The sequence below is a fragment of the Choloepus didactylus genome, chromosome 3, assembly GCF_015220235.1.
Source record: "Choloepus didactylus isolate mChoDid1 chromosome 3, mChoDid1.pri, whole genome shotgun sequence".
In the NCBI taxonomy this organism is placed as follows: Eukaryota; Metazoa; Chordata; class Mammalia; order Pilosa; family Megalonychidae; genus Choloepus; species Choloepus didactylus.
The window spans coordinates 57,821,525-57,847,653 of NC_051309.1; the positions used below are offsets into that span (position 1 = coordinate 57,821,525).

Below are 26,129 nucleotides of genomic sequence, written 5' to 3' on the forward strand. Positions count from 1 at the left end.
AGAAAGTGAATTTTATGGATAGGATATGTCTTCAGATTCTTGCCCCATCCTAGGAGCTACTGCCTGCCCACTGAGTCATTTAAATAAGCCCACCTCATTCACCTTGAACTCTGAAAATTTACAGCAGCTTATTTCCAGGTTAGCCAGGAGGTATTACTAACTTTATGCCTGATTAACAGAAACTTTCAAAACATTAGTCTGCTAACTCGCACAGCGGCCCCTCCGGGGGACGCTGTTAACCAGGCCAAGTTATTGCATTCTAAGTTTCACTTTTCGGCTGCATCGTTGCATCATCTATGTGGCCTCCCCCTAGACACCTGTAAACATTTTGTCCGCAATTGCGCAACTTGTGCGCCCTTCGCGCCGCTTGGCCCCCTGCAACCTCAGGGAGTCAACCCACGAGGCCTAAAACCCAATTCTAGATGGCAAATGGACGTAACTCACGTTCCGTCCTTTGGGCGCCTCAAGTATGTACATGTAATGATTGACACCTTCTCGGCCATGTGTTATGCAGTCCCCCTTGCCGGGAAAACGGCCAAACACTGTATCAAGGCCCTGAGACAAGGAATTCTCTTCATGGGAGTCCCCTGGGACACAAAAACGGACAATGGGCCTGCCTATCGCAGTGCCTCCTTTGCGGCCTTTCTTCAGTTATATAACATCACCCATCATTTCGGCATCCCTTATAATCCTCAGGGGCAAGCCATTGTGGAAGCGGTCCACCGCCGCTTAAAAACACAAATTGAAAAAGAAAGGGCCATGCTCCCCCAGGCAACTCCAGGGGACCTTATCATAGCAGCCCTTATTCACCTTAACCTATTCACATTCAATAAGGAAGGGCTTTCGCCCCTACATAGACATTGGGGGCCCTCGTATAGGCCCACCCAGGCCCCGATGGTCTACTGGAAGGACCCAGAGAGTAATGCCTGGAAGGGTCCCTCCCCACTCCTCGCCCAGAGGCGCGGGTTTGCTTGTGTTTTCCCAGATGATGCATCACAGCCAATCTGGATCCCAGGAAGAGCAATCCGACCCGCCACCAGCAGCCACGCGTCTAACGAGACGAGAACGCCGTCGTCTCCGCAACCTGGTGTACCAGATGACAACCTTGCACCTAGACCGGGAGCCCAGTCCGGAGATACCCCCGGAGAGACAGGAAATCATGGAGATTATGCGCCTATACAGACGGGCAAAAGCAAGCCCCCTGCACCTCCATAACCCCCACCCAAGCATTGCTTCCCTTCTAATGATCATGCTTGCCCTCGCCTCTTCCACCCAGGCCAACTCACTACACCAACCTTTTAACTGGACAGTCCATATCATGGGGGGGATAGAGAAGGACCTCCTCTATAATGTTACAGCCGAGACTCCTTCGTTTACTGCCAGCATTTGTGATTTTGTTCAATTCACAGGTTTAAACAACAATAATTGATTACGTAATCAATGTCAAGGCGGCCTCGTTTCTGGTTATTACATTTGTCCCTCCACAGGCAAAGGCTGTGCTGACCCCTCGCATTTTTATTGCCCCTCCTGGGGGTGTGAAACAATGGCCTACGGATGGTCTGAAGCTCCCAATAGAAATCAGCACCTCCAAGTGTCATGGACAAAGCCAAATTGGCGCAATATAACCCTTAAGGTTAAAAACCCCGGGGAGGACAATTGGCTTAGTGGCCGCACATATGGCCTCCGCCTCTACATGGAGGGCTATGATTGGGGTGGTCTCTTCTCCATACAAAAGAGACACCCCACCGCCACCGATCCGAGCGGCGTTGGCCCCAACAAAGTCCTTAACCCCCTTAATCCACGGCCCTCCAGCCGCACCTCAGCTGCAAACAGCGCATCGCCAACCCCACCACCCCAACCTTTTCTGCCCCCCTCTCATTACTCCTCTCCCCTCCTCGGCCTTATCCAAGCGGCCTTCACCTCAGTGAATTCCTCCCACCCCAATCTTACCTCCTCCTGTTGGCTTTGCCTCTCCACCTCCTCCTCCCTGTATGAGCCCGTCGCCTCCAACCTCTCCTTTTCGGAAAATACAGAGAATAGCCCCTCGGAATGCAATTGGAATACCTCTGCCGTCCCCCTAACCTTTCATTCGGTTTCCTCCACAGGAAAATGCATCCGCCCTCTCTCATACAACTCTCCCAACCTCACAGCTTGTGCCAACTACTCATCCCCCGACAGCTCTGCTAAATTTCTTATTCCCCACAACTCCTCCCAATGGCTCTGCTCCTCTACAGGACTTACCCCCTGCCTCAACGTGCGAACCCTCAATACAACTCATGAAACTTGCCTCCTAATTGTCCTTATCCCTAGGGTCCTATACCACAGCGAGGAAGACTTCTTCCTCCGCCTAGAAAGAACTGCAGCTCCTGCCCCTCTGCAAAAGCGAGAGCCCATCACCGCCCTCACGGTCGCCACCCTCCTAGGTCTTGCAGGCGCTGGCACCGGAATCGCTGTGCTAGCCAGTCAAGGCTCCGCCCTAACTCACCTCCGGGCGGCTGTTAACGAGGACATTCGTCACTTACAAAACACTATTTCCCATCTTAAAAATTCTGTTAACTCCCTCTCTGAGGTCGTGCTCCAAAACCGCCGAGGTCTCGACCTTCTTCTCCTCAAAGAAGGAGGCCTTTGCGCCGCCCTAGGAGAAGAATGCTGTGTATATGCCAATTCCACAGGTCTCGCCGAAGACAGCCTAAAGAAGGTCCGGGAGGGACTAGAACAACACAAAAGGGACCGTGAAGCCACCAACTATTGGTCCCACATCTTTACCCCCCTCCTTCCATACCTCCTCCCTCTCATCGGCCCCCTACTAATGATTATTCTAGCTCTCACCCTAGGGCCCTGTATTATCCGCAGACTTGTCCAACTTGTTAAAAGCCAGGCCAATGCTGTCTGCTCATCATTTGTACAAGTGCAGTATCAACGACTTGCCTCTACTGAAGAAGCTGGCCCTCCGCAGCGTCACCACCCTCGTCCATCCCGCAAGCAGCGAGGCCCCTCTCGAGCGCCCGGGCGCCACACCAACGCCGAGCTCCAGCCTCTCTGAGCGGCCGTCAATCCTTTTCCCCTCCCCGGCCTCCCCTTTCCCTCATCCCTTGGTGGATCTCTCCTGTGAGCTTCTTCTTCTAATTAGAAAAGAAGGGGGAATTGCGGGTTGCTGGTGCTGAGTTCCAACTTGGCGGGCCGGGGCCAGGGAACCTGGCCAGCCCCTGGAGAGGGTAGTGGGCATGGGCAGTAATACCCTCCACAGGCCCCCGGGCCTGAGAAAGTGGAGCCCGCTACAGGCCCCATCTCCCTCACCCAAAATACAACCGTTAGAGGAAGCTTGCCAGAGAAAACCGCCCCCTTTATCTTGCCCGCACACTCCCCGTTGCCAGAGCAACTCCCGCCACCGCCAGTGCGCATACACCGTTGCCAGAGCAACTCCCGCCCTTTTCAAACGACCTCCGCGCCCTCTCAGAACCAGTCCTAGCCTTTATCCCCTCAGCATTGCCATGTAAGGACCCCACACCCCTAACACCGACCCCGCCCTCTATGCCACCCTATATAACGTGTGCTCACCCCTGAATAAAGGCTTTTTGTTCTACTACCTTGAAAAGAGAGTGTCTCGCGTCCCTCTCTCGCCGCCCTCCACACCTTGCACGCCTCCGCCGGGGACTCGGCCAAGTCCCCCGCCTCACCTTCGCCTCCAGGAAGAGCTGCCGCCGGTACCCCTCAAGCAACGCTGAGCGCAGAGGGTTCCGTGGCTGCCCGCCCCTAGCTGCGACCGCATTAGTCTACTTCAATTTTTACACTTTGAAGGTCCAGGCTGCCGGGAAGACACAATGGGGTTCTGAAGGAGTTGCAAGACACAGTTAAGATAATTCTGACACCACAATATTTCCACTGCTTTAGCTTTTTCCTGTTTTTCTTCTTTATTTATTACTTACAGGCCTTTTATTTGCACAATTACTTTGTATCTCAGTCAGTTCCTTACTCTCTCCCAGTGAAAGATTTTACTATTGCACTCCTTTCTGAGCAGTAAGAAATTTCTTTGTGAATGCCCAGGGAAAGGGTTGATGGTGGATTACAGAATGAAGTGGCTTTGGGAGTGATTAGTCTAACTCAAGTTTTCTTAACCTCAGCACTTTTCACATTAGGGGCTGGATGATTCCTTGTTGTGGGGGACTGTCCTGTGCATTGTAGGATGTTTAGCAACATCTCTGGCCTTCACCCACTAGATGCCAATAGCAGTCCCTCACCCCAACCCCACCTCTGCCCCTCCCAGGTTGTGATGATCAAAATGTCTCCAGACATTGCCAAATGTCTCTTAGGAGGCAAAATTGCCCATGGTTGAGAATCACTGAACTAGCTATATAATTTCTTTCTCACATACTTGTTATAATCCCTAACATAGCAGTTAAATGGTTAAAAATGTAAAAAAGTCCTAATCTTCCTTCAAACAGCATCTTTCTTTTGCATTTTATGGTGGTCTCTGAAAATCTGTATCTTAACTGAAAAGTAGTTAGCTATAAAAGAAATGGAAGTGCAGACTGATACTTGGTTTGGGGTACACATTGTTTTTATGGCCCTCTATGTAGCAGCTATGAACCAGTGTGTTTGAAAAGTGAGGGAAAAGACAGCACTTATCAAGGGTGGCACCTGATAGTGTCTGATTTCTGAGACCCATGAGACCTGAAGTGCAGTTGTTGGAATGCATGTACTCTAGAACCCTTTCAAAAGCTTAAAGATTTATAAATTGGAGCACTTTGCCCTGCAAAACGAAAAAAGGGGAGACTCACAATTTATGTCAGCTTGACTTTATATACAGTGGGTTTTGAAATAGTTGGTAAGTATATAACATATCAAGAAGACCCAAGTTATATGTCCCGCACAGATTTGACTTTTGGTTTCTAGGAACTTCTAATGCTACTGCATCAAATCAAAAGGAATTTACTTAACCCTTTATTAAAAAAAACAACACAAAAACACTTCATTACTCTTCTTTGGACGAAGGCAGACATAGTTTAGAATATGTGAGACTGAACAACTAAATAACACCTGTATTCACAAAAATACACAACCATATTTTATGCTGGTATATAATTAAAATGTTTATCAAAAGGAGCCCAGTTGGACAAGGCAGCATGCTCTAGATTCTCCTACTATCACAGATGCTCCTTCTAAGTCATGCACTTGCATTAAAAATTTTAGTTCTATTTCAGGCATCAGGACATCTGGCTCAAAAGCAAGTACATATTAAGTTTGCTTTTCATCTTCTATCACAGGTTTTTTTTTTTTTTTTTGCTTTATTTTAAATTTCCTATTTAAAGATGATTCTTAATTATTTTTAACTCTTTTAAAGACATCTTTGCATGCATAGGGAGCTAAAAGTCCATCAGAAATGCATTTCCAAATATTTCAACCAAATAGTCATAGCAAAAAGTGTGGAGAAAAATACTCTGTGTTTCTGCTTAGCCCACAAAAGGAAAATATAAACAATGATTTTCCTTAAAACACTAAGGTCAACATTTAACTTCATTATGGCTGGGGAAAGTAACATCCAATGTCATTACTTTCAGATGTATGGCGGCTCAGCTATGCAATTTCGATCATTTCTATTCCTGGGTGGCATCTTTCAACTTGTTAGACTTTCAGTAGTCCCAATACCATTTCCCGTGGTTGGGAGCTCTGCAAGATGAAAGGTAAAACTCCCTCCCTCTGGGGTCCATGTTGCCCCCGTTGTCCTCGGCTTGTCCAGGTACCAGGACTCAGAGTTGCATCCGGTAGTAGTTAAGTAGTAGTAGCAGCCTGGGTTCTGGCCCCACGCGGGATGCGCCTCTTTTTGAGCCCACCACGACGACTTCAGAACCCGCGCATTCAGCACTCCCTCCGGGCATCTCTTGCCGTAGTGGGGGTACTGATCAATCCCTCGCCCTTCCCTGTGGCCCGCTCTTCGCTTCTGGACACTTCTAAGGAGGGCAGCCGCCTGGGAGCCGTCCGGTGCACGCCCCTCCCGGAAGATGCTCGCGGAACCCCGGACGTCTAGTGTCCGGCGACGGCCTACGGCGGTCGGGGAAGCAAAGCCAGGCGAGGCCGGGCGGGGCCGTGGCGCGGGTCCGAGCACTGGAGGGGCTGGCGGAGCATGTGACCAGGCCTTGCGAGGCCGGGTGCGCACTGCCGCCAAGCGGCCGCGGCGCGGAGAGCAATGGATGCCGCGACCGCCTGAGAGGCGGATGCGCTGCTGCTGGTGCTGTTGCTGCGGCTGGTGCTGGGCTGCGGAGCCTGCTGCGGGCTGTTCAGCCGCGTCCGCCGTCGGCCGGCGACCGCCCGTCTGGGACCAGCGATTCTGCTAGCCGAGAGGCCGAGGCGGGGACCTCAGGTGAGCGTCTTCTCCGCCTGGGGCCGGAGCCAGACAATGGGGCCAGCGGGCGGGCTTCTCCCCTCCACTCGTGACCCGCCTGGCCGGGCCCTCGCGACCACCCGGGATTTCCGATCTTGCCCTGGGGGGCGTGGGCTCGATGCGACCGGCGGTGGACTTTGGGGCGGTGTCCCCCGCGTGTGGGGCGCGGACCCTCCCAGAGGAACCTGCGCTCGCTGTGCGCGGCTTTGGATCTCATAGAAGGAAACCTGCCGACCGAAGAACTTGCTGAGAGCGTGGGACCTTCTAATTTCTTCTCGCGTTCCCGCGCCTCGGCATCCCGTCCTGGGCGTCCCCGGCTCGGCTCCCGGCTGCCGCGAGAGGCAGAGAGACCTCGCCGTCTGGGACCTCGGACGCTGGCCGGGCTCAGCCCTTTCGTACCCCCTCCACCCTCCCACCTCGAGCTGCAAATGCTTTGTTTAACCTCTGCCAAGCCATTTAACCCAAACTCTTGGTGTCCCAATTCTGATGAGCCACCAGTTTGATGGCTGAGGCAAGACAAAGGTTTTCCCTGTTTACCAAGGACTGGAGCTGGGAGATTGCACGTTGCGGGTGGTGAAAATGTGTATTCCTTATCTAGTCCCAGGGGTTGTTGCGATGGTTTTCCTGGTACTATAAGCGTCCTTTCTTGCAGAGCTCTGTAGCGGTGAGATTGGACCTCCTAACCCTACGGATACGGTGGGTGGGGTATGGCTTTTATTCTTGGTTATCAGTAAACAGAAGGGCAGACGTTAAAATTTTATATTAGATGTTCTCAAAATAGAGGCATTGTAATCATTTTCTGAATTCTGGAGTTTAAGAGAGAAGATATATTTCACGACACATTCAGTGGAGAAGAAGGAAACCTAGTAACTCCCATCATGTGTTGTGAAATTTTAATAAGGTTTTGCAAATAATGGTCGGGAAACTGATCTGCTGTAGGTAGGTAGACTGTGCGTGTCCCTGTGTGTGTGTGCGTGTGTGTGTTGGGGGGGTGGAGAGAGAGTGGTTAGAACACAAAGGATAAGGCAATTTTAATAAAAGGTTCTTAGTAAATATGCTGTTACAAATTTTTCAATTCATTAATTTGTCAGTGAAATCAATGTTGCCTGTAAGAATCGCCTACAGTAGTTGTTGAATTATGTATAAAATGGCTAATGGTCGGCATTTATGTGACTCAGGAATCTGAATACAACAGTCAATTTTGAGTAATTTTTAAAAAGTCAACAAAGGGAAGACACCTTTACTACTTCCTTTATTACATGAGAAAACTGAATTCTAGTTCAATACATTCAACAGAAAATAATTTCAAGGCAGGCTTTTTAAAGAAATGTTTTTTTAAAATGCATGTTTTTATAGATGATAAGGTTGCATTATTCATTACTTCACCTCAGAAATGTGAAAGGAAAAAAATCATGCTACTAGATAACTCCTTTCCGTTATTGGTTATTTAAAATGTGTTTTATTCAGCAGCTCATTTTTATGATCACCTAACATCAAGAAACTTTCACTTTAAAGGCTTAGTACTTAGGGAGCACTGGATTTAGAGTCAGGAAGATAATAATACCTACTAGATGTCCTTAGGCCATTGGTGGGAAGATCAGAAGCAACCACATAGTTCTCTATAAACTATAAGCTGCTATAATAAATGGAAGTTGTTATTATTGGTGGATGAAGAAACTGTATTTTACAATTTTCTCTTACACAATGTTGGAAAAATTATTTTTGAAATTAATATGGAATTTTCCAAGTCTTTTAGTCTTTTTTTTTTTTTTTGCAGCCCACATTTCAAATCTGGCACATAGTAGATGTTCAACAAATAGTTGTGGAAAGAATGACTTCATGAATAATAAAATACAAATGGATAAAATATGCATGTAACTGGAATTGATATACATCTTGTAGTTTGGTAAACATTTATTGAAGGCCTACTATGTGCCATGTGCTGTGCAGAGTATTACCACATACAGTTTATGAAAGCACTGAATCCCAGCCACTAGACCACCAGGGAGCATGTACAGTTTATGAAAGCCTGGGAACCTTACTTTGATCATATTTGCTGTAATCTTCTATGAAGAATGGGGCCTCTTGTTGGGTATTAATGATACTCTCATACAACTTGTATAGCACCATACAACATTCACGTGTTGTATGTGCATATACGTTTCTCACAATGGCTGGTGGGGAAGCAGGGCAGATATTATCATTCCCGTTTTGTAGGTGAGGAAATCCAGACACAGCAAGATTAAATGACTTGCTAGCACCACATCACTAAAGCAACAAAGCCAGGGACAGAAGCTGGATCTCACACCTGATTCCTTCATCCCAACCTGCTCCAAAATATGCCACACTCCCAGCAAATCATGCTTGAATAAAGTGTCATGAAAAATATCTTGAATATCTTTTATATAAAGAAAAATTACATTTTACAACCCTGTACTTACTGAAGTAGTTAAACACGCAGGTTCTGTAGTCAGGTGGCTGAATTTGAGCCCCAGCCTTACCAGTTACTAGTTCTGGTAAGTAACTTAATCTCTCTCACCCTCAATTTCCTCATCTCTGAAATGGGAGCAGTAGTAATACCTATCTTACAGGAGTTTTGTGAGGATCAGATGGAATAATGTATAATGTATATATGTGCTTAGCACAATGTCTAGCAAAAGCATTCAGTGTCATCTATTATTTTTACTTTTATTATTATAATGTAAAAACAGTGGCTGTTGAGCTTTATTTTTGCACAGCCAGAAATGCATTTTTGCATTGTCACTCAGTGTGCAGACACATTACAAATATGTATTATCATGAAGCAATGCTTACACTTCCTATGTGCAATGCATTCTTATATGTTTTATTCCATTTTATTTTTAAAATGCCACTTGAGATCCGCTAAATGACTTCATATCCCATTCATGGGTCAGGACCCACAGTTTGAAAAGCACTAATTTGGAGGCTAGTCGGGTTGAGTGCATTAAAGAAAACTATTATTGAATCTTTGTTTTTCTTTCAAATGAGTTACAACAGTAGCTGGTATTTGAATATTAAATTATGCTTAAAAATAGGTTCTTAAACGTTTCTTACTAATTATAATCATTATTTCTTATAGTCTAGATACTGTTGTAAGTAGTCTATCATGTATGTTATCTAATTGAGTTCTCAATAGTCCTGTAAGTAGGCCTTATATTTCATTTTAATAATTGAAAATAAGACTCAAAGAGGTTTTAGTAACTTTCTCCAGGTCACAAAGTTAATAAGGGATGAAGCAAGGATTCAAACCCAGTTCTATGTGACCCCAAAGTCTGTCTGCCCTTTTAACCCCTACACTGTTCTGATGTTCTCTGACAGCAATTTCTAAGGTTATTTCATTCCTTCTTTAACATAAGTTTAAATGAAAATATTGAGAAATTCAAAGCAAACCCATTAAGGCACATCTTTTGTAGTTTCCTTTGAATGGACCATCTGAAGAAGATTTCTAACTATTTTTATAAAGTAAGCAAGCACACTGGATAGGCTGGTCATTTAGTTTGGCTTTAGCTGTTCTTTGATTTAAATATTTTGGAATAGCTTCTCAGGTTTTGTGATACAGTCAATGACTTGGTCAGTTTTATTGAGCACCTAAAGTTTTAATATATCTTCAGAAGAGACATGAAATAGCTATGTAACTATAAAAAGACTTCATTATGAATGAATGTCGGCTTTTGTTAAGGCACAAAATAAAGACTTAAGAGCTACAGAGAGTACTTTATAGCATATTGATTGGTCTCAAATCACAAGGCAGTATAAGTATTTTGTCAAGTATTTGTTAAGTAGCCATCACCAACAGTCTTAACTATTCATATTTTTTTATATTTCAGTTCTTTGCAAATGTTTCTTAAATTTTTAGCAGTTTCTAAAAAAATATTTCTAGGACCTTCCTTCTCTTTAAGAAATATTATCAGGAAGAATAAAAGAATGTTTCAGGGAAATATATATTTTTTAAATGATACTTGACATACCCAAATAGATCATTTAAAATGATAATGCAAAGGCAAATTTCCCTGTGTGTTTTTTTTTTTTTTTTTCACACTTAACATTTTCTAGATTCAAATTCTTGTAGTGCCCGGTTTGCATTATTGCTGTCTATGTAGGAGTGTATCTTATAAATAAGGTTATTACCAGGTACTTAAAGATTTATAAATATGCTTCTGCTTTGGCCCTTTGGCTTTGGAAATTTCAATCTACATGGAACTTCAAACTTTTAAACATATATATATATATGTATAACAGCTTATTTGTTGAATTAAGTTTAGTCTTTTCAAAGCTGATAGTTTTAAAAATCAGAGTTTGTGTAGATCATGATGCTACATTAGAGAAAGAACAGCAGTTTCATGGTTTTTCATGTGGGTTGAAAATTTGTATATTTCTGTTTACTAGTCATCATTTTCTATTAAGATTAAAGTGACTATAGATATAGTTTCATTTATGTTGGACATCAGATTTCATCCCTGAGTTGGTACTCAAAAAATAGTTTTGCAGCTAATGAAATTGTGTACAATTGTAGTAAGCCTATGTTTTATGCTTATTTTATTAGTTTATTCCATTTGTCTAACATGTGACTCAATGGATTGGTACAGTGTTTGTGAGCATAAACAAGAAACATTCCCACTGTTAAGTGGTCACTGTAATTTGTATGTTCAGACAATTATTGAACTCGTGTTATTATATTCTGTGCCACTATTATTCTTTTTTTTATATGTATACAACATAACATTTCCCAATTTAATGACTTCCAGTTTAACCACGTTCAAGTATACAGTTCAGTGGTGTTAATGACACGCACAGTGTTGAGCTACCATCACTACCATCCATTACCAGAACTTTTCCATCACCCAAACAAAAACTCTTGTAGCCATTAAGCATTAACTCCCCATTCCCCACCTTCAACCCCCAGACCCTGTAATATACTTTCTGTCCCTAAGAATTTGCATATCCTGGTTGTTTCACATAAGTGAAGTCACACAATATTTGTCCTTTTGTACCTGGCTTATTTCACTCCACACGATGTCTTCAAGGTTTGGGGCTTATGTGGAAATTTCAGTTAAACTTGCACTATATTAGATATTAAGTGTTTGAGGAAAAGATAAAAAAAATTGCATCCAGGAAACAGTTTGGAAAATATACAAATCTGAGTAAGTGCATAGCTCACCTGACACAGGTTGTTAGAATAGAACTTAAGTGCAGATCGCTGCTGCTAAGAGGAATTATTCCAAGTTACAAGAAAGGAAGGACAACTTGTTGGAAAGGTATTACACTTCTTACCTGGGGAAGTAAGAACCTGGAGGTCCACTGGCCTTACACCATACACCTGGGTGAAGAATTGGCTGAGACTAAGGGGAAGTAGAATGGTAGGCAGGCAAGGGAGTGAAACAGAGGGTCACCTGAAAACTTAGTTATTTAAATCTGGGATAAGCCGGATTCAATGAATAATTTGTGAAAATTATGGTCTATAATCATTAACCCACAGTTTCCTCACTTGGGAGAAATAAAAAGGAAAGGCCAAGGTCCCAAGATCACTGTTTTTGGAAGCAGAAACATCATTACTCCAAACCCCATCATGGCCAAGGCCATTTATTTTCTCACATGGGGCCCACAGCTGATGTTCTTTGGGAAACTTGTCACAGATTCAGCAGAACCGTTGAGATCCTGCTGGTGAATTCCATGCTTCCCTAAATGATGGCATTCAGATTTTTTTTTTTTCCATTTTGTAAAGTTCTTAATGAATTCAGAATGACTTTTTCCCTACCAGAGTCTCCATGTGTGACAGATGCAGTGAGCTTTCCTGGCATTATTTACTGTGCAACTGCCATGCATGCTTGTGATGGGTTAACTGTTTTCTAGAGTTAATGAGGTCAGGGTCACAGGTTCAACTCCTGGGTAGGCCAGTTAGCTCCGCTTTGTTCTGTGATCTCATGTTGTACTCTTAACCCAGCGCAGCATCTGGTGAAGGCAGATCATTGATCACAGAGGGACTAATAAGCAAGACAGTGTGGGAGGAGCAGCCTGAATCTCTCTCAGTAGAAGTTGAGTAATTAGAGAGACAATTCCAAAAACGTGCAAGTTTGCATTTCAGAGCATTATTTTACTATGTGGAAGATAACATGATTATCAAATATTTTTGTTGTTTCTGTTAAACTCTTTGTCTTTTCTAGCAGATCTTGTTATGATTTTTTTGTTTGCTTGTTTCCTGTGTGTTTACAGGCAGAGTCCTCCTGGAAAGCCAGTGGGCAAGACCATGAGTAAATTCCAAGAAATATGGGGCCTCCTACAGTTGGGGTATCTGACATGGAGAGTAGTCAGGCCTTGGTCATTCTTGTTTTTTTCCCTCCATGTTGCTTCCCAAAACTTTACCGATAACCCCCAGAAGGTTTTCTTACATATCTGTGTTTAGCACTGATATTCTGCCCCATGGTGTTCACCTGCTTTTTTCTGTCACATTTCCTTCTGTACTAATCATACATTTTGCTGAAGTTAGAGTCCTAGCGTGCCCATAGCTCGTGCTGGTGGGAGATAAGTTGTCCAATGGATTAGTGAGTAACCAGATATTTCTTTCAATCTGGTTATTTCTTATGGGGACGGGGTTATAGATCATGGTTCCCACTAAGGATGTTTTTCATTATAAATCTTTGATTTGCAACTACTACGTTCAACTTTTTCAAGAAATTTTCCTTTTTGACTAAAAGTTATTGTTTGATTACAACCTGGAGCTGTATTGATGATTATGATTTTCATTGTCCAAATGAAGAAAACTGTCTTTACTGCTATGCCCAAATGTGTACTTAGGACAATTGGAAGAAAACACCAATGTAAACTTATTGGCACTCTCAACCTGGCAGTGACTAAGTAAGTAAAAAACATGCAATACAGCTTTTCAGGAAATCATCCTTATAAATGATAGATGGAGGAACAGAATGAGGAGAACAGCATATTTAGACAACCAGGATTCAGTAAGTGCTTCCTTTAATTCTGGTAAGTAAAATCAGAACAAAAGAGAACACAGCAAATTTTCTAGGAGAGTGAGAGTCATTAAGAAGTTTAGAAATAGTAATGTTTCCTGACATGTCTCAGCAGAAGTAGGAAGATAGAAGATGGGAAGCCTAACTTTGATAGCTCAGTCATTATGAACTATGGATATATGCATGTTTAGACAGCAGGGATTCAGAGTTGAACTGTGAACTCATAGGACTTGTCTCCACTACCACTTTTTGTCCATGAGATTGATTTAACTGTAGTGAGCTATAGAATTAGCATTGATAAATAGGTTAATATCAAAGCAGGAATAGAGCTATTAGTCACCTCCTCATTTCACTCCCAGGGTGCCGTCTTGGCTCTCACAAATGGATAAATTCCATGACCCCAGTGTTGCACGTATAGAGTCAATGAATCTGTTACAGAATATTTTGGGGCATTTTTGTCTTCTTATAAGAAGAAAAAGAGTTGTTCTCAGATGCAATTGAACCTTGATTTTTATTTAGTGAAATAATAACATCAAAACTGTTTTGTTGAAATAGTTTTCTGGTTATTGAATTTTTTATGTGTATAAATGTGTGTGCATGTCTTATATATATATATGACTTTGCTCTTTATGCAGTCATATTTATAGGTAGTTTTTCAAAATACAGTATTTGTGTTTGATTGGTTAGAGCCAGTGCCTTTAAAAAGAAAATAAGAAAACAAGTATTTCCTTAGAGGATATTTCAGAGTTTTACTGCACCAAATAATGCATCACTATAAAAGAAATGAGCCATTTCTGTACCTTGCCTCAGGTTAGAGTCCTCATTTTTTTTTTTTTTTTTTTGCCTCATTCCTTCAGCTATGACCGAATATGTTAGCATTAGTTCCAGAGCTAAGAATAGTTTAATATAAAGTTCATACCACCTACCATCCTTGCAACAAGAGAAGAAACAAATAAGGACTTTCCCCTTCTGAATAAATTGAAACTTTCAGACCCTGGCCTTCGCAGGGTCTTATTTTTTCCAGCATCTCTAAAATTACTTCACTGTTTAAAGGGAGAAACAACATATTTAGACAACCAGGATTCAGGATTGAGCTATGAGTTCATAGATTCATCTCCACCCACAAACATAGCTGAACTGTGGGTTTCTTGTTCTAAGCCCTACAACCAGCACATTCCCTCTCTGACCACAATCTTGTCTTTTAACCCCACTGTTTACTCATAGTGATAATCTTTCTTCTTTGCCTTCATGAAGACCTTTTCTTTATTTTACCCCTTCCCATTTTCCCAACGAGTCAGTCTCCTTCTAGCTTTATCTACCTTCATACTCAACCCAGGAGTACTCACCAGTACTCTCCTTCCTCGTACTGTTTGATACCCTCCCTGAGCCCCAGCTACTACTCACCAGCAATTCCAAACCCTGGATCACTTCCCTGTGCCCCCAACTCTTGTCACTGGCTCTAGTACACATTTATATTACCTGTCCTGATTAAGCCATCATTATTTCTCAAGTCTAACAGGTTTCCATTAATAAACTAATTACAAATTGCAATGAATTCTTATATATCGCTCTTGACTCCTTAGTAGATTTTTTCAAAGCAGTTATTTCAGGCCTTTTCCATACTCTTGAAATGCTCAAACTGATAAGTCCTGCCTCCTTCACTTTTGGATAATGTAGTGTCATGCTTTTCTCTGGAAATTGAGTCCATTCAACATGAACTTGCTTGTCTTCCTTTCCTTTCTCAAATGTTTCAGTTCCCATAACTGCCTCACCATTTCAGGTTTTCTCTGTAACTCAGTTATTTTAACAGGCATTTTTTGAATGCTTACTCTGTTGATATTTGTCGGTGCTGCATATTAATAACTTACAATAGGGTGGGTCAGTAACTTGACAGGTTGCTTTCCTGGACATTATCTCATTTAATTTTTATCCACACTCTTCTCCCCTGTGGTTCCTTTTTCCAAAGTCAACCTTTCCATTTGGTCTCTTAACCTTATTACCTCCTGCCTCCTCAGAAAATCGGAGGATGATCTTCTTTCTCCCCTCTGATTCTTTTCCTTCTTAATGTAAATATTCTTAGGCCTCTCTTATCATTAAAAAAATACTTCCAGGCCTTACTCCTTTTTGAGACACCATTCTTTTTTCTTCTACTCATTCACAGACATTTTTCAAAGTGTAGCCTCAAGTCTCTACCCATAATTTAAAATTTTTCCACTTATTCCTTATCTCATGCATTCTGGGTTTCTATTCTCATCTTGAACTGGGCTTGCTTTTTACAGAGTCACCCAAAATTTCTACCAGAGCCCCCCAAAATGCAATGCCCTTTTTACAGTCCTTATCTGGATGCAGGCTGGTCACAAACAACCGAAGTTATTTTTCACCCTTGAAAATGTCTGAAATCATCTGAGGTTTGGCATTGTGGCTTGGGAGGCCCAGCGGTGGTTGCTGGGCAGTGGGTGAAAGAAGACAAGGCAAATGAAGTAGGATGTCAGGAGGTTTTCAGTACTTGAGGAAGGTGATGCAGTGCCTTTGGAACCCCTTGCTGTGAGCCTTTATGATCACACAGGTGGCAGGAGACCATTATTTTCCATGACTCATCGCCTTCCTTCTGTATTTCTTGTTTGTGGCTTGAGGCCACTGGCAGGTGTACTTTTCCTTCCCTCACACCCCTGGGGGTGAGCCTCACCTCCTCTGAAATACCCCCCATCTCCAGTGAGATAAATTACAGGTCAGTTCTTCTTCAAATGGAGTGTGTGCTGCCCTGGTTTACTTTCTGGGCTCACAGCCAGTGAGATTTGAAGGTGCCCTTAGGATACCAGGCAACGCAGAGCAGGGGCTTGTGCTTCTCCACAAACAGCAGAAGGCAGCATGAAGCTGCTTAGCTTTAAATACCACCCGCCCCCCCCCAAGAGGTAAGAAATCTGATCAATGCATTATTACTTCCATCCTTAAATTTTCTTCTGAACATCGTTAAATACACGTCAAAGCTCTAGGGTTCCTCCCCTGTGAGGAATTTTTCATCTCAGTTGGGATCGGTTGCTTATCTACAATTTAGGTTGAAGTCCTCATTGTCTCAAATGTGGGGAAAAGAAAAGGGAGATGAATGTTGGTGGTGATTCTGCCTGTAAACAGGATTGTTGTGTTCTGGCCCCATATGTCTACCTGGAACACACACACACAGCATAAAATCTATGGGGAAGGCCTGTCACGGTGCTGTGTACATTGAGAAAGCTAAATAAATAGCTTGTTGAATCAGTGCATGAAAGAATCAATGAAGAAGTGAGGTGTAGTAATTGTGGCCAGAAAACTACATAGAGAAGGAAAGAAGACATTGATAGGAGAAAGTAAAGAAAAGGAAATGGGTTAAGACAAAGGTAAGTAAAGCTTAGAGCCAGATGCATTTAAAAAGAGATTTAATAAGGAATTTAAATAGTTAAGACGGTGTGCTGGTTTGGAGCAGTTATGTACCCTAGAAAGGCCATGTTCTTTTAATTCATTCTTGGGGGTACTGACCTTTTCATTAGGGATGTGGATGGGACCTTATCATTAGGTTGTTTCCATGGAGATGTGACCCAGCCCATTCAAGGTGGGTTTTAATTCCCTTGCTGAGCCCTCTATGAGAGGATAAAAGATAGATGAAACTCAGAGAGCTCAGAGAAGCCAAGAGATTAAATCCAGAATTTGCCCTGGGAAAGCTAAGAGAGGACTCACAGATGCTCAGAGAAACACCCAGAGAACTCTGGAGACAGCCATTGAAAGCTGAACCAGGAGAGAAGGACCAGCAGACGTCGCCATGAGCCTTCCCATGTGACAGAGGAGCCCCAGATATCATCGGCCTTGCTTCAATGAAGGTATTCTCTTGTTGATGCCTTATTTTGGACACTTTTATGACCTTAGAACTGCAAATTTGTAACCTAATAAAACCCCATTGAAAAAGCCAACCCATTTCTGGTATATTGCATTATGGCAGCTTTAGGAAACCAAAACAGAGGGTTCAGATGAAACGTTGCAAAATAGAACAAGGATTGCCTGGACCGCAAGATTATTTAAGATGCTTGCTTTTTCAGGAAAGAGTGGACATGTTCATTCAGAAGCCTCTGTTTCTTGTAGGATATTAGGAGTGGAAAATGGGAATTCTGAAGAGGAAAAATGATGCATTTTTTTTTTTTAAACTGACATACATGATTTTTCTCCAGAGAAAAACCAGAATCAGGTGAGAGGTTTATTAGAGATGGGAAAGGTGAGATTAGGAGTAGGGGCCAGTTCCCTCCCCTCCCTCAGGATTGCAATGGGCAATTGGTGTGATCCTGGTTTGCTGAAGAATCTGACTCATCCAAATGTGCTTTGTAATATCTCAGATTCTCATCACTCACTTCGCTTCTTTAGATGTGGACACCTACCTTTAGGGAGTTTATCTTAAAAAATGCAATATTTTGCCTGGGAGGGGTAACCCACTATTAACTTGGATTTATGTATTTAGTTAGCATTAATCACCTAACACTAAAGCAGGCCTGAGAGTAAGGTCCTGGCATGTCTAAGGAAGAACAAGGAGGTCACTGCAGCCCTAACTGAGGGAGGGGACAGGGTAGCAGGAGAGGAGGTTGAGGAGAAGAGAATCAGACAGTGTAGGGCCTTGTGGGCCATAAGGACTTTGCCTTTTACTTAAAATGAGATGGGAAACCCCTGGAGGGTTTTAAGCCTCAGAACGACATGATCTGACATATTGAGAATGCTTACTTACGTTGAGAATAACTTACAATGGAAGTCTCATGACTTACACTGAGAATAAACTGTAGGGGAACAAGGATACAAGCAGGGAGACCATTTAGAAGGTCATTGGTAGCTTGGGCCAGAATGATAGTGACAGAGAAATGTCAGATTCTGGATCCATTTTGGAGGCAGAGCTGAGAGGATTTACTGGTAGTTTGGATGTGAGGTGTGAGAGAAAGAGTAATCAAGGATGACTCCAGGGTTTCTTTCCCAACTGAGATGGTAAGACTAAAGAGAGCATGGGTTTTGTGCAGGAAGATCAGGAGTTTGGTTCTGGACAGCTTAAACTCAACATGGAGACGTTACGATGACACATGAATTTGATTTCAGGGAAGAGACCTGGGCTGGAGGTACAAAGCTGAGAGTCTGCAGTTTAGGGAAGGTGTTTAAAGCCACGACACTGGGTCAGATCACCAGGAGAGTGTCTGGGCAGGAGAATGGGGTCTCTTCGCTCAGAGTTTGGGCAGGCAAGACTCGGGCGCTCAGGAAGAGCCTCTAGAGTGCATTCTGGCAGAAGTCGGGGGTCAGCACTGGCTCTTTCTCACACTCCCCGAGTATCCAATGGAAAAATTATGTGCTGTGTTAGATGCCTCCCCCGTTAAGGTAGTCCACTGGCTCTTTTTCCTTGCTTTCAGCGAGCATTTCACATCGGGAGGAGGGAGGGAGGGGGGATCTCTTACCCGGTTTAAGAGGCTGCCAGAATAGTACTGGAGTGGCCGAGAAGCTGGGTCTTTGTTCCTCATCTTCCTCCATCCCAAAAGAGAGACTGTCCCAGATCAAAGGAAGGATTAGAATCAATTACAGAGGTAGACTCTTTCTTTCGAATATGTTGAACCTGGAAGGGGTCCAGTTAATGTGATAATGTTCATACAAGCTTAGCGTCCTGCCTGCACGTAAGGGGTGAGCACCTTATGTAGTTATTATTCATTAATAGCCACCTTCAGATTCCAAACCCTCATTTTATAGGTAAGGAAACTGAGTCACAGATGTTCAGGAACCAAGAGTGATTCCTTTAAGTTACCCCCCCAGCACCCTCCCCCCCCCCCAAAAAAAAAAGGTCAGTAGAACGTCTTTAGCTTGGCACCCCTGGCCCTCTGTTTTCTGCGTCCAGCTCCACTTCATGCCTTCCTCCTCTCCCCGGGTCTCTCGGATGACCCTTTTGCTCGGTGCCTCCAGTCTGCCTCTCCGTGCTTGCCCTCATTCCTTATTGATTCTGTGCTTCACCTGCCACCCCTTCTGTTTCCTCTCTCCCTAACCTGATCCTTAACTGTTTTCACGACTCTTAATACCATCTGTGAATTCTTTTCAGCCCTATCTAGCCAACTTTATTCTCTTCCTCTTTGAAATTCTCTTTCATGATTTCCAGGACACTGGGTGCTGCAGCTACTAAATGGATTGGGGCAAGGATGGGGTTGGGGGTAGGGGGTGAGGGGTGAGTGGGATGGAGGGAGTGGAGGGAGTAAAACATCACTAGCTTCCAGTCCCCCTTCCTCCCCTGTAGACATTTCTTGCCTGTGTTGCAGAGCAGAGCTTGCTGGGTGAATACTCAGGGAACCAACCCAGAGGCTGTGCAGAGTGTGTGTGTGTGTGTGTGTGTGTGTGTGTGTGTGTGTGTGTTGCCCACAGGCAGGTGTACCTTTGGGTACCCAGGGGGAGGAAGAGAATGAGAATGTCCATCTTTTTCATTTGGCAGCTGCCCTGGTGAAGCCCTGCTGACAGGTTTTTCACTGTATCTGCCATGGCCTGTATGGCTTTATGCCATCATTTATTACCTAGTCTAAAAAGACCTTGTAAGGCTTTTACAGATGATAAGAATCTCCAAGTTTTAAAGTTAGATCCTCCTAATAATATTATTTGAATTAAGAGTAGCCAGGATAATAGCTCCGTTTGTACTGACAACTAAGGATCATATAACTTACTTCTTTTCATAAGACTTTTATCCTCCTAAAGTTTTTGTGCTAGGATAATCTTTGATAACCCAGGAAAAGGGAAAATTGATTCCCTGAAAGAAAAATGTCAATAACAGTGATGTATACTTGCAATAACCTATCTTTTGAGAGAGACACTTTCTTGTGAAGAAACACCAGAGCTTCATGTGGTGACAATAATGGAACGATTGGCCCCCTTGTGTTTTCTTTGCTGTTCCATCTAAAATTGTTTTTACCTGGTCAATAGAAGATCTAGGCTGTTTTCCTCTACCTTAATACATTGTGACATTAACAATTACTGCTGGCAAAGTTTGAATTTCTTTCTTTTACACTTACAGAAGTTTCAGGATTGGATATCCGGGCCCAAAGTCTGAACTCTGGCTAAGGTCGAAATAGTTTGAGAAACATAAATTGTGCTTCTGTTTAGACTTTCACTCTCACAAATTATTTTATATAAGGCTTTATATCTTGTATGCCGTAAAGGTGTTTATTAAAACCTTGAGTGAGTGGATGGATTCATAATTTTGTATCAGAAAATGGCATACCACAATTGTCATCCCTCATAGTTATTAACTTGGGGCTAATTCAGTTGAAGTTGTTAATGTTAGCGAAAGACAGTTGACCTTAGAAACGGAGGCTCATTTGCTTTAATGACAGTGTTGCCTCACCTCTGGTAACTAGCAGGAATAGAGAAGAAAATTTGCTTCTGTTCTATCATGTAATTTCTACTTCTCTCCTATTTTAAAAAATAATAGCTTGATTGAGATATAATTCATATAACATAAAATCCACCTTTTTAAAAGTGTAAATTTCAGTAGTTTTTAGGATAGTTGTGAAACCATCATTATTATCTAATTCCAGAATGTCTTCATCACCTCCAAAAGAAACCCTGTACCATTAGCAGTCACTCTCCATTTCTCCCCAGTTCCCAGCTCTAGGCAAGCACTAATCTACTTCCTTTCTTTATGGGTTTGCCTATTCTGGGTGTTTCATATAAATGGAATCATATAATATATAGTCACTTGTGACGGATGTCTTTCACTTAGCACAATGTTTTCAAGGTTCATCCATGGTGTAGCATGTATCTTACTTCATTAATTTTTTTATTGCCGACTAATATTCCATTATATAGATATACCACATTTTACTTATCCATTCATCAATCGATGGATATTTGGGTTGTTTCCAAAACATGTATCCACATAAAAATGTGCACAGGTTTTTGTGTGGATATATGTTTTCATTTCTCTTAGGTGTGTACTTGGGGGCAGAATTGTTGGGTCATGTGGTAACTGTATGCTTAACCTTTTGCAAAATTTCCAGACAATTTTCCGAAGTGACTGTACAATTTTACATTCCTGCCAGCAGTGTAGAGGGCTCTGATTTCTCCACATCCTGGATTTCTGGACATCCTTGCCAATATTTGCTATTATATGTCTTTTTGATTATAGCCATCCTAGAGGGTGGTAGCTCATTGTGGTTTTGATTTGCATTTCCCTGAAATGGTCCTGGTAGCATGACTTGACTGCTTTCTGTAGGAGAGCTCTCTTAGCTGCCTTCCGCATGTGGGGCAAGTTCTGGGATGGCAGATCCCTCAGGCCACCACTAGACAGATTGGGCCAGACACCCCTGCTCTGGGCATGTGCACTGGGGCCACTCTGCTCCCTCTGGAACCAGGACCGGGGTCTGCCCTGGGGCTGGGGCCAGCCCTGTGCCGAGCTGATGAGGGCATGGTGGGGGGCAGCCAGGGTGCTACAAGATCCTACCGCTATTGGGAAGCCCTTCTTCTTGATTCTGCACTCGCCCTGTTACTTCAGTCCTTTACCTCTTTTCTGGAGCCCTGAGAAAGATGTTTCGGCTGATTATTACTGATTGTTCAAGGCTTCTGTGGGGGTCAGAACCATAAAGCACGTCATGCTGCTAGTGCTAGGGCAAAGCTCCAAGGTTATGATATATGCCTATGGTTTCTTCTAAGAGTTTTATAACTTGTAATACTTATAATTTTAGCCCTTACATTTAGGTCCTTGATCTGCTTTGAGTTAATTTTTGTATATGGTGTGAGGTAGGAATCCAACTTCATTCTTTTGCCTGTGGATATTCAGTTGTCCCACTACCATTTGTTAAAAAGTCTTTTCTTTCCCCATGCTGAAATGAATTGTCTGTAAATGTGAGGGTTTACTTCTGGATTATCAATTCTGTTTCATTAATTTATATGTCTAACCTTATGCCAGTGGCACACTCTCTTCATTACTTTGGCTTTATTGCTCTTTTCCTTTTAATACTCACATTACGGAGAGGGGCATTTAAATTGTGTAGAGTAGAGTTGTCTCTTACTGGGTTAGGTTATAAAGCTATTGGGAAAGGCTCAAAACAGACACAGGTGAAATTACCCTAGACAATCCTTAGGAAGTGCCATGTTGGAGATTAAGCACTGTTTTTCACCTAGTTGTTTCTTTAGTTGTGCACCAACTAAAAGAGTGCCCTTCCATTTAGTGGTTCTGCTATATGAAAATTACTTATCTTTAAACACTAGCATTTCAGTGCACACAGGAATTGGATCCAAAGCAAATTCACATTTCTTTTCCAAAGTCCTCACTGTGAGTAAGCTCATTGACTGAATGGCTGGTGGAATTACATTATTCATCTAACTGTTCCTTTCTGTTCTCTCTCCTACTCTCTTTTCCCTTTGTCTCCTGCCTCTTTATACTTCTCTATCCATCTTCTCTTTGCCACTCTCTCTGTTCTTTTCCCCTCTCATTTTGCTGAATTTCTGTATGATTTGTTATAATCTGAAACAAAAATTTATGCAAAATGAACCAAACTCTCTTATGGTTTTTATTTTAGTGTTAAAATAACTTTGTGGAAAGCAGTCAAACTTGATTCAAGGCCACAGGAAATGTTTCTGAGGGTCTCAGCTGCTGCTGGGCAGTTGGCAGTGATGCTTTAGCCCTCTGGTGCTATAGAGGAAATAAACCCCTAAGACACACACAATCAGCCACTAAGGGGTGGCCCTCCTCCAGTTCCACACACATCACCCTTTTGGTGATTTCTTTCCAGCCAGTGGCCCTGTTTATTTATCTTGATTTCACCCAGAGGGGGCTCTTTTGCAAGGGCAGAGCAGGGGCAGGAGAGTGTTATATACAGCGTGATCTCTCTCTCTCAACACAGCCCTTAGGAACAGCTAGCAAGTGATTTTTTATACTTTAAGTTCGGTTTTTTAGAGTTTAGATCCATTCAGTCAACATTTATTGTGTCTGGCATCGGATTACAAACATCTTCTAGATGATCATTGTCTAGTGGGGAGATGGATGAACAAATAGATGATAAAAAACAAGCATGGTTTTCTTGATTAAAAGAGTGTAATCTAATCATTGCAAAGAAAAGGTATAAAACCCTGAAAAAATATTAACAAAAAAGGAAAAATCATTCTATTAGCTCCATGGGACCCTCATTAAATTTTATTTTGAATTATTTACTGTTCATGTCCTTAGCTAGAAGTTATTCTGGTTCGGTTTTTAATGCCAAGGTGAGATTGCCTCCAAGGGGACAAAAATTGGTTCTTGAGGGGTGAAAAAATCTTAAATAGTATAATGGTTTGTGGCCTTTCAAAGGACCACATAAACCATACATAAACAGCTATACAGTATATCTTTGGTATTTAAATTTCGTGAGGGGATTGGGATTAGGAAGAAAAACATATTTGTCACCGCTGAATTTCCAGCATCTAGCGAAGTGCCAAGGATATTTTGTTGAATGGATATGTACTATGTGTAATAACTTGAAGTTAGTTTCTTTAGTGCCCAAATTCAGTTCCTTTTCGACTATACTGTACTGAATTATTTGTCACAATGGGTATGGTTCATCTCTGAATACAAAAGACTATTTCACGCTCTGTGTGTTGTGTCCTAGGCCCCTTCCACGTTCTGATAGTGCTGTATGTATGTACACGTTGCCCAGATGATTTTTTTGTGCTACCTACCACATTGAAAAAGCCTTACGAAAGTCCTTTCGTAGTTTCCTGGTAACCACTTACTGGAGACTGTGATGCAAACAGAGCTCTTCCTTCTAGCAGTTGTTAGAGTTGGGTATTGAACAGTGTTTATGACATGAAATGGAGTCAGCAAAGCTGAATCCAAATTGTATGTACGCTAAAATTGTAAGTTTCTTTCCTTCTTTCTACATATATGTGGCAGTTAGAAGTTAGGTCCTGGAAAATATAGAGGTGAGTAAGAGCGACCTGTGTTTTAATGGAACATATCATTTATTGGAGATTAGTCATGAAAGCAGATAAATTCTGTTACGGTAAGGTTAGTGCTACAGTAGATATATGGACAGACTGCTGTGATAACCTGAAGAACTGAGCAACTGCTCTGCCTGGAGGTATTTTGGGAAGGTGTCATATTTGAGCTGGAGTTTGAAAGGAGAGTTGGAATTTGCCACTTGAAAAATAGGAAAGAAAATTCCAAGCTAAGGAACACACAGAGGCACCGATTTATGAAAAGAGCTGGTGTAAAAATGATTATGTAAATGGTAAAAGGCTGAAAAGGAATATCCCCAAAGCAGTAGTTGGTGTTTTGTGATTGTGGAATTATGGGTAGGTTTCTTTTTTTACTTTTTCAGAACTTTCTTTAATATCATTGCTCTATTGTTTTTGTAACTAAATATAAAATGAAATAAAAGCCCAGCCTTTAATTACTGGATCAGAGCATTAGATAAACAAATTTATTTTTAATTGCCTATATTTGCACTTAATTTAACATCCTGATTAGAAAGCATTGCCCAACTTTCTAAACTGTTATTACATTTGTAAGAGAGGGTGCAGAACAGGATGCCATTTGGTTCCTTTTTTGATAAACAGATCCCAAGTTTCCCTTTTCCCTTTGGTTTTCATCATCTGGGTCTCATCTGGGAGGCCAGGAGAGGCCTGGTGGGGATTATCTTTTGCTGCAGTGTGCGGGGAAAGGGTGTGGTTTAGCTCAGTTGCGCTGAGAGAGTTTACCCTGGATGCAATTAATGCAGTGTGCTCCACCAAGGAGGAGGGGGAAGAGGGTGGCTGGGAGGCATCTGGGAGAGACTGAATGATTTATCTACCCGAAGTTACAAGGGTAGAATCCACCAATGGAATACTCAGAGGATACTGCAGGTCTAGAGAACACAGCAGGAAACACTGAGCAGGTGAAGTCCGCCTACTCAGGAAATGAAGTCTGCAGACTTGGCTGGGGGTGGACGTTCCTTTTATGAGACCAGCCTGTCTTGCCAGGGCAGGGGAGGCCGTTTAAAGGCAACCTGCTTGCCCAGACACGGGGACTGGAGGTTTTCCCAAATCAGCTTTAGAGTGAGGCTGAATGGGCTTTTCAGTTCACCATGTATGAGGAAGGTTTGACTGACCCTAAAGGTGTATATGTTAAAATGTCTCTTTTGTGATTTTATTTGTGGAAGAAAGATTAGGGGAAAAAAAAGTTTTTAATTGCATCATGTTTGAGTCTCAACACTGTATTTTTCCCTTCAGAGGATGTTTTTCTCTGTCCCTGTTGCCTAACAATTGTTTATTTCATCTGGGTCAAAACCGAACTTATTTCTAATCTCCCCCTAATCATTTTTTTCTTTTAATCCATTTTCTTTTCTTTAAAAATGTAAAAACCTCAGTGTTAACTGAGCAATAACAGATTTATCTTTTCCCCAACAATAAGAAGGCAAGTGTAGGCTTAATATTTGAACAATTTGATAATTTAAATCAGAATTTAAGCAACTTTCCTTATTCCTTGAATAAGGAAAATTGCAACTTAGAAATATTTTTTTTCTAATGGCTTATACCTTATGTTATGAGCTCAGTATTTACTATATTAGAACACCACCCAGAACTGTGTTAAAAGAAGTAGTGGTTAAAAAAACACACTACAAGGGATTATGTCACAATGGTAGCATTTGCTTGCTTCTGGAAATATGATCATGCTTTCTGGACCATAAAATGCTATTTTTTTTTTTTACCAGAGATGGTATAAACAGTGCTAAATTTAATGCCCATAAATCATCTGACATTATTTGTAGGCAACCAAGTACACTGGA

The 26,129-nt window shown here is 42.4% G+C and overlaps 2 protein-coding genes across 7 annotated transcripts in view; both read left to right on the plus strand.

The window, feature by feature from the left end:
* CEP135 (centrosomal protein 135) overlaps positions 1-1,037 on the plus strand; it is a 128,175-nt gene extending 127,138 nt beyond the window's left edge. The window contains exon 26 of the mRNA XM_037829857.1: positions 986-1,037. The gene's annotated coding sequence lies outside the window, so the exon portion shown is untranslated. The remainder of the gene's footprint in view (positions 1-985) is intronic.
* A 5,162-nt stretch (positions 1,038-6,199) lies between these two features.
* The window catches only part of CRACD (capping protein inhibiting regulator of actin dynamics), a 279,081-nt gene continuing 259,151 nt past the window's right edge, over positions 6,200-26,129 (plus strand). For 3 of the 6 annotated variants that reach the window (XM_037829848.1, XM_037829855.1, XM_037829851.1), the window contains exon 1: positions 6,200-6,358. The gene's annotated coding sequence lies outside the window, so the exon portion shown is untranslated. Of the gene's footprint in view, positions 6,359-7,236; positions 7,319-17,492; positions 17,579-24,188; positions 24,286-26,129 lie in introns of those variants that run through there. The other 3 variants (XM_037829852.1, XM_037829849.1, XM_037829850.1) reach the window with 3 other exon arrangements.